The sequence below is a fragment of the Paramormyrops kingsleyae genome, chromosome 1, assembly GCF_048594095.1.
Source record: "Paramormyrops kingsleyae isolate MSU_618 chromosome 1, PKINGS_0.4, whole genome shotgun sequence".
Classification (NCBI taxonomy): Eukaryota; Metazoa; Chordata; class Actinopteri; order Osteoglossiformes; family Mormyridae; genus Paramormyrops; species Paramormyrops kingsleyae.
In genome coordinates, this window is record NC_132797.1 from 72,616,850 (window position 1) to 72,625,328 (window position 8,479).

The 8,479-nt window shown below is 47.8% G+C and overlaps 1 long non-coding RNA gene across 2 annotated transcripts; it reads right to left on the reverse strand.

Annotated features, from left to right (window-relative positions):
* Positions 1-987: 987 nt before the first annotated feature.
* LOC111839403 (uncharacterized) lies at positions 988-8,109 on the reverse strand. 2 transcript variants are annotated; one of them, XR_011983201.1, is made up of 3 exons: positions 7,863-8,109; positions 4,147-4,270; positions 988-1,002 (listed from the first exon to the last, which is right to left on the reverse strand). It is a non-coding gene; the product is annotated as an uncharacterized lncRNA (long non-coding RNA). The 2 variants fall into 2 exon arrangements; XR_002837093.2 differs by lacking the exon at positions 988-1,002 and adding an exon at positions 2,225-3,039.
* Positions 8,110-8,479: the final 370 nt, after the last annotated feature.

Consider the following 8,479-nt stretch of genomic DNA (forward strand, 5'->3'; position numbering starts at 1 on the left):
TCCCACAATGCCGCAATCTCCAAACCAAACCTCGCACGTCTCTCCAGGAAATCCTACTTCCTGACACTTGTGAGCCCCTGAAAATACAAAACCGAGTGGGATAGCGAAGAATCATTATTTTATTTTTAATTTTATTAGTCATCAAACGAGGACATAATTTGATCATTTGCACACCGTTATGAAAAACCAAGCCCTTTTTCGTAGGGCAATCGAAGAAATAAATTTTCATCAAGGCATAAATGTCTACCTTTGCAATTGTCATTAATTACGCTTTTTTCTCGGGCTGCGCCAATTTCCATTTCGCTCTGTGTGTCTCAGCCGCCCATTAGCATAATTGTGCCGGAGACGGCCGCACTGAACACATTCCTCTCAAAGCGAGATGTTACATAACAGCTCCGCAACATAACCCGGTTAGAGCTCCAGAGGGAGAGGCAGAGGAGGAGCAGTAGTATAGGAACAGGACACGGAGGGAAGACGGGGGCCTTCACGGCCAGACAGGCACTTTTAACGGCCACCTGGAACTCAGCTCTGGGGCCTCAGTCACCAGACAGGCACTTTGAAAGGCACCTGAAACTCACCCCTGAGCAATATGTCATTTCCATTTATAAATCAGACTAGACTGTTTAACAACAACAACAATAATAAAATGCTTTTTTTTGTCTAGAAAAACTAAGTGTGGAAGTTAAAGGAGAAAATAATTTGCCTTAAATTACAGCTAAACTCACTGATCTCTTTGTGTTTTTGTTGTATAACCTGCGAATATGTATAAGCAAAAGAAAACCTGAAAGAAAACTTGGTGAAACTGACATTGCCATGCCGATTAGTCGCAGACCAGACAGGCTTCCACGTGAAATGTGTATTCTGCAGTTTACTCTGGCCTGGTTTGACAAATATGACACAGTGTGCAGATTACAGCTGCAGAGAAACAGTGCAGTACGTTTTTTGAAATGTTCTTACCTCCCCGAAAAAAAGCAGCACTTTTTCGCAGTGGCGATGGGTGCCCTGACAGAGAGAGCAAAACAGTGAGCTGAGAATCTGTTTTGCAGTGGGTTACATCCGTCCTCGGTATAAACAGCAACAGAAGGACACCTCCCTCCTGCGGCTTTAATGTCATTTTAATCCGTGTCACTGGGTCTTTCTCCCCACAGTCAGAAGCTGTGAATCAGAGTATATCGGGGCCGGATGCTGTGTCACCAGTTTGATGGAGAACAAGACAAACTCTACACACAATCTCTGACAGACAAACTTATAGTGTCATATTTATTCAGGAGTACCTGAGGGGCAGGTTCTGGGGACCCAGCACTTGTCAAGGGCCCTTGAATATGTAAAATTATATGTAAAATTGGGTGGGGGGGGAGCAGTCGACATTTTGTCAGGGGACCCAGAATGTCTAGCCACACCCCTGGATATAGTGATCATATTTACAGGGGATATAAAGTTATAGAAATTGTTTATCAAGCAGAGCCGTATTTCAGATTTTTTTGTCTTGATTTTAATTACATGCATATTACCATTTATAACAGAGCATACACACATGCGCACACATGCATGACGCCTTTGCAGCATGTACTGCGACTGTCGCTGGCATCACTTCCTTGCAGGACGCACAGATCCAGACGCTTGACACTGAATTATTAAGGTGCCCGCCATGAACCATGTTCATACCCAGGCATGACGGATCACTCCGATATGGACTGAACAAAACCCACAATTAGTTCATACTTAAGGACTAGGGTATCATTTTCTTTTATTTAATTAGAATTTGTTTGCAGTTTAATTGATTGTTTCCAGGACATTTCATTCCATTCATTAGAAGCGACAAATGCACTAATTGTAAAAAGTCTATACAAAGGCAATCGAAATATAATTAAGTCAATTAACCAGTAAGCAGGATGCTTGGTATCAAGTGCTTTGCATCGGCAATCTGTCAGTAAGGAGCATGTGTGATGATGTCACACCACATGACCTCTGACCTCAAGGCACGATCCTAATATCCACTTAGCAACCAGTAGTCGTGACTAGATGTTAAAAGGCCGTCAGATTAGGCCAAAGATCGGCACCCCAATTCTATGTAAATCCAAGAGCAGCCCAAACTGGTTGCGTGGTTAGCGGTCACTGATTGGACCCACCATCCCCCACATTAGCCTACCACCACCCCCCCACCCCCCACCCCCCGCGAGGCAAGCAGCATTACAGCTGGCAGAGCTTAGCTTTCAATGTCGTGACAAGCTGAACGTCACCTGTGATAATTAAAACTCTGTTTAGTCTAGCAGTGTAGGTAAGGGAGACAATAACATCCAGGAGAAGGGGGAAAAAAAAGGATTAAAAGTTGTGATAGCAGGTTGGCGCTGGGGTTTAAAAACACTGCAGGTTGTGTTGCAACAGAGGAGTGTGAACTCACTGTACATCGGTTCATGTGCTTGGGAAAGTGTCTCTATATAAGTGAAAAAGGGCGAGAAGATTCACCTCCAAGTGTGAAAATGGATCAGAGACAAGCTGAAAGACAATACAACTGCTGAGGATCTGTGGGAAGCCAGAAAGCAGTTGGTGTCTACAGGTAACCGTGTCTCAGATCTCTGCCTGGCACGGAGCACATTGTCGGTGTCGGAGTCCAGGCAGCAACAGAAACGCCAGTTTGGGCTGGTGACCTCGGTCGCAACTCTGCCTCCGGGGTGACCGGACAGGAAGCGTGGAGGAACTGCACTAGCTGCCTGATCTTCTGCTGCGCTAAAACCCCCTTGTGCTCTAGATCTTCAGGCCTCCTTGCTGTTCCTTTCTGGACGCCACAGCTTCTCCAGGGTGGCTCCCCGTCTTCGCAATCCCCTTCCTTCTGATATCCGCAAATCCGCCCTCTCTCCAGGTCTTCAAATCTCACCTTAAAGCCTCCTCCTTCTCTGCCAACCCTTTCAGCTCCCTCCACTCTGCTCTCTTCACTTTGATCCCTCTGTGCCTCCTGCTCGTCCTGCTGCATCCACGCCCCGCTCGCCGCGCCCCGCATTCTGCTGTGGTAGACCTCAACCCAGAGGGTGGAAGGGGCTGCTATGAAAGTAAAGAATATCTAAATCTCTCCAGTCTTTCTCATCCCTCATCACTCCTTCACTAGTGAGGCGTGACGTTTCGGGTCTGTCCACACGATATATATATTTTTGTATGTTTCATTAATATATTTCCTTCTGCATTTGCCATATCTATTTTACTTATCATTATATTTTGCGGTTTTATAACTGTGACAGTTTAGCATGCAGAACGTGCAGCTGACATGCACAGATACAGTGTGTTAAACACGTGCGTGTAACACGTATGACTAAATCAATCACTCCCGACACTCCTACCCCCCCCCCCCCCCACCACCAAATGCTCATCTTAAAACCTGTATTAATAGGATATTCTGTTCATTAAAAGTGACAAATATCTGATTTATAAAGCACTAATTGAAGGCAACGCGTGTGGCTAATGACAGCGCCAGTGATGGGGGGGGGGTTTAGACGGGGGCCCGCGAATGGCGCATTTATGCCAAAGCGCTTTGTTTTGACACGCTGGATGGGAGAGGGGGCCGATCCCTCTCTGTGTTGCGTGGCTGAGCTGCCGTGTTGGTCCGGCACCCCCTTCAGGTGGCCTTGGGCGTGGCAGGACTTGCCCTATGCTGCATTATCGCCACTTACCAATGTCCTTATGATTTATTGATTCTCACGTCGCCTAATCTGTGCCTATCGCTCTGGCAGCAACCTGCCCTGAAAAAGCAGCAGCACTGTCACAATGTCCTCCTTTTACATTCTCACCGGGGGGGGGGGCACCGTTACGGTTCAGTTCCCCAGGCTGTGTTCACTGGGGCTACATGCCAACTCTCAGCATATGAGGGGTGAGTTCTCTGTCTTCAGGGGCAAATACAGGGGCGGAGCCAGAGACACTGGAGCTGACTGGCCCCTCTTATGCCCCCACCTTAAAAGAAAATCCTAGAATTTTCCTTCTCTGTGTCCATTCCCATTTTGCTAAACAGGTAGCTGTTTAAGTTTTAAGAAACAAAGACCCTTATGACCTCCATACTGGTCTGGTCATACCCCTTTCAGGTCATGTGACCCAGAATATTGACCAATCAGCATCCTCCTGCCTTCATAAGCCCTACTGTGCCATCCCAGCCAGACGTACCTACAGCATGTAGTGGTTCTGCAGTCACAATGGCAACAACGAAGGATGAGTCTGTAAACCGCAGCTTCTCTAGCGTGAATCAGTGTCCTTGGGTCCTTCCACTCATTTCTGATGGACCAATAACCTAAAACAAAGGTGGGAACAAGCCACAGGTAATGCTGCTGAATTTTGGAAAATGACATGAAATAAAGAAATTGTGGTTTTGCTCTGTAGTTCAGAGGCTTCTGTTTTTAACTTAATACTTACGTGAATCATTTCTGATTTAGCATTTGTATTCAGCGGTACTATCAGAATGAAAGTAAACACCCAGATACTTAATTCCACCTCCTCTTAATTAATTGAACCAGTGTTTCTGAAATAGTGTCAAGTACGTCCCTCCATCGGCCTTGATGCTACTGACTGGCTGACTGATCGCCGGGAAAAGCGCTGATTCTCATAGGAAAAGTGAGTTTGAGGGAAAGAAAAACAATAAACAGTAGAGAAAGTTCCTTGAAAAACTTTCTTTTCTTTATTATTTATCATTTCAAATATAAATCCCATCAATCATGGCAAGGAGGCACAGTTTTAACACTGTTGTCTTACGCCTCTGGGACCAGGGTTCAAGTCTCCACCCGGCTGTGCATGTGTGGAGTTTGCATGTGTTCCCCATGCCATCATGGGGTGTTCTCTGCCCCCCACCAGTCCAAAAGCACGCCAAGGTGAAGTGGAGTCTGAAAGTGTGTGGGTGCCCGGTCTTGCGTTATTCCCTGCCTTGAATCAATCAGACTTGTGCAGCAGCAGAAAGTACTCGTGCCAATGCACAGTGACTAAGTCCAAGTGTGTGTGACGTGGCACCTGAAGCTAAAAGCAAGGATGTGACCCCAGCACCATTCATGCCATGTTGAATGTCAGCAGGGTTAAGAGGGATTTTTCAACAAGGTCTAATAGCGAGTTGTCCTGCAAGGGGGGGGCACATCAGTGTGCTGCTGCAGTGACCTTTCAGCAGATATGCAGCACTGCTGCACCATGACCTCACTGCAACCCCCCCCCCACAACGCGTAGTCTTAATGTGCCCCCATGCCGGCAAGTGTGTCACGCCTCATAGAAAACGGGTCCACAGGGGGCATTGCCAGGCCGGTACAGCGGGGCCGTGTGTCGACGTCGCTTTCAGCTCCGCTCGACGGCGTCCTCGGTGCACCTGGCTGGGGGTGGGCACTAACTCGCATCAACTGAAGTCACCCCCCCCCCCCCCCCCGCTTCTGAACCCATTAGTTCCCTCTTAGGCGCTCCCTCTGGCCACGTGCACGAGGGCAAATCATGTGACCGAAAATCTGTCGCTTAATTATCAATTATGAGCCCAGCAGCCTGAACGTTACGCAGGGCTACTTTACAGGGCTAATCTACAGGGCTACTTTACAGAGCTACTTTACAGGGCTAATCTACAGGGCTACTTTACATAGCTACTTTACAGGGCTATTTTACAGGGCTACTTTACAGAGCTACTCTACAGGGCTACCTTACAGGGCTACTTTACAGGGCTACTTTACAGGGCTATTTTTAATTATCTGTTCAGGGGTCCTTGGAGAACGGGGCTGCCCGGACCCCACGTCGGACTCATCCGTCACCCAAATCCCCGTCACGTCATCCCTCTATGGCCGGCTGTCACACTTCCACCGCCAGCCCATTATCCTCCCTTCCATCCTTTCTTCCAGTACAAAGATGCCCCCCCCCCACCCGCTAGCTCACTGCTGTATCCACTTCTCGCACGTGGCACAGGATTGCCCCGGTAAAGGTATTTTCTGTTTCAATCTTACATTTTCCCAAGGGAGAACAAAAGGTACAAGCCTTGCGGGGCCCGTCTTGCTGAGAAAATTGTCCAGATTTGCCTCATTCCTCCGCAGATTAAGCCAGTGCACACAATCCCAAGCTAAGTGCTATTGTGCACCACAATTTGGCCATTATACTTTGTCTTTTCCATTTGGGAGCCCCCCCTTGCCAATTAAAGTAATACAGCCTCCCCCAGTACCTGCTCCCAATTAAAAGCGAGCGGTATTACCTGTGTGGGTGCAGCTGGGACACTGCTGGCACTTACTCACGTTCATTAGGCCTATTCATGTTGAAGGAGCTGATGGCAGGTATTCAAGTAGCCCATTCTCCTCCCCGGTCTCTCTCACACCTCACACAGCTTGTCTCCACCTCCCCCCCTCCACCCCCCCATTCACTACCTCCAGCTACAAGGAATGGGCGCCTTTCACTCAATGAGCCCCCCGAAAAAGCGAGGGATTAGCCGGAGGGAGTGTCAAACGGTGACACTCTTCCCTTTTTTCCTCTGTCCGTATTTTTTTTTTTTTTTGCTTTCATTCACTCTTCCCGCCAGCCTCTTGGGTCGACGGGTTTTTCCCGCTCATTGTGTCCTTCATTCGTCCTTCGCTTTTGCGGTTTCTGTCGGACAGTTTGAAGGCCACCCCTAGAAGCTGTCAGGCCCGCCGAGGGCTACGACCACCCCCTTGGGACACCCCAACCAATAGGAAAGTCTTATAAAAAAATGTTATCGATGCTTTTTCTTTGCAGCTCCGAGGCTTGAAAAGTCCTGCTGCTCTTAAACTAAATCTAATATAAGAAAGTACACAATGAACGACAAAATAAATACCGTTTACACTTTTTTTTTTTCTTTACAACAACATTTCCTAGAAAATAAATATATCCTCCATTTCAATGTCAAAATCATTTCTGTTAACTATTAAAATGTCCAGTTTCGGGTTATTTCTTTGATGAAAAGTTGCACTGAAAGAGGGAGAAAGAAAGACAAGTTTTAAATATTCCCTCCTCATTCATTCTGCTAAGCTAATTCATTCTTAAGATTTTCTACCAAGAGCTGCCATGTGTCAATTCATTGCTTTACTGGGAAAACTAATAAGGTGGGAAACCTAAAAAAGTTACTTTTTACTGTTCTCTCCTTAAGAGGGATTAGCTATTTATTCATGAAACTACAGGGTATTATAGCCCCACCACATGAGGGAGCTATTCCAGGGAAGACTGGAGTTGATCAGATGTTTAATGGGCCACAGTGACAGGCCCAGAGCAGCCGATGAGATCGCTGTTCACCCCTGCGGGAGACGCTGTGATCCGGTGCAGCTGGGAAACTCGCCACGCGGCCGGGGCACCGGGGAAGACGGAACAGCTCAGCAGCTGCCGATTGATGGCGGCCCAGAGTGACGGCGATCAATGCTGAGAAGCGTAACGAAGTGACAGCACGAGAGGCGGCCTTCTGCCCGGCACAGCTGCTCCCAGCGTCCCCGGGACGAGCGGCGCAGCCACTCAATGTCAGCTGACCCACAGCATCCCTGCTGGGCGACTGATGACACTGATAAGAAAGTAGTCGGCTTAAATGCCAACGGGCTAAGGGCTAATGCGTCAACACCAAACGGCTAACGGCAAAAATCCCAATATCAAAGAATTAAACTGCAACACCGAAGGGCTAACATGAAACATCAGAAAGGCTAACATACCAAAGGACTAAAGTGCCGACGTTAACGTACCAGCGCCAAAGAACTAGTACACCACCGTCAGGCTGCTAACACATTACGCAATGTCAGCACGCTAGCATGCAAATGCTAAAGGGACAGCGTAGAGAAGCTAACATGTCAAAGGGGTGATATGCTAACACGACAAAGCTACGGCAGCTTCTCTGTGAGGCTGCAACACCATGTAAATCCTGCGGGGCTTGTTTCTCCTACCCAGAACAGGCAAGCTCTGGGGCATCCAGTCATTTTGGATTGACCTTAGGAATCGGGAGTGTTGCCTCGTCTCCCTTCCATAACCTAGAGCTTGGTACAGCCCGTTATCTGCAACTCTGACGCCCTCCGAAGCTGATTACATTTTCTTCCGCCGTTGCACAACTAGATTGCCTTTCTTGGGGGTGTTGCAGGTTGGGGAGGGGGTGGTGTTCTAGACCCCTTCAACTCCAGGCCTCCCGACAGTGATCTTTCCCGAGATGAGATTCAAATGCACTTTTTTTTTTTTTTTTTTTTTTAATGCAGAAAATGCGCATTCAGAAAGTCCCAGCGAGCCCACAGGAGCAGGGAGGAGGTGTGTGGATATATATGGGGAAAAAAGACAGGAGACAGAAGGGGAGTAAAAACTGCAAGGAAGACAGCAATAATAATGCTAATAGCAAAGGCAAAGCTGAGCTACGGCGCATTAGCATGAGCTGCTCCGTAAGAACGGGAGCAACAAAAACATTCCGCATTTTGCCAACGTGACACAACACAGGCAGCATTTCAGAGTGGGGACCTCCTAATGTCACAGATGTGTCTGGTGCGAGACAAGCCCCTGTGGAATGAAACGCAGAAGT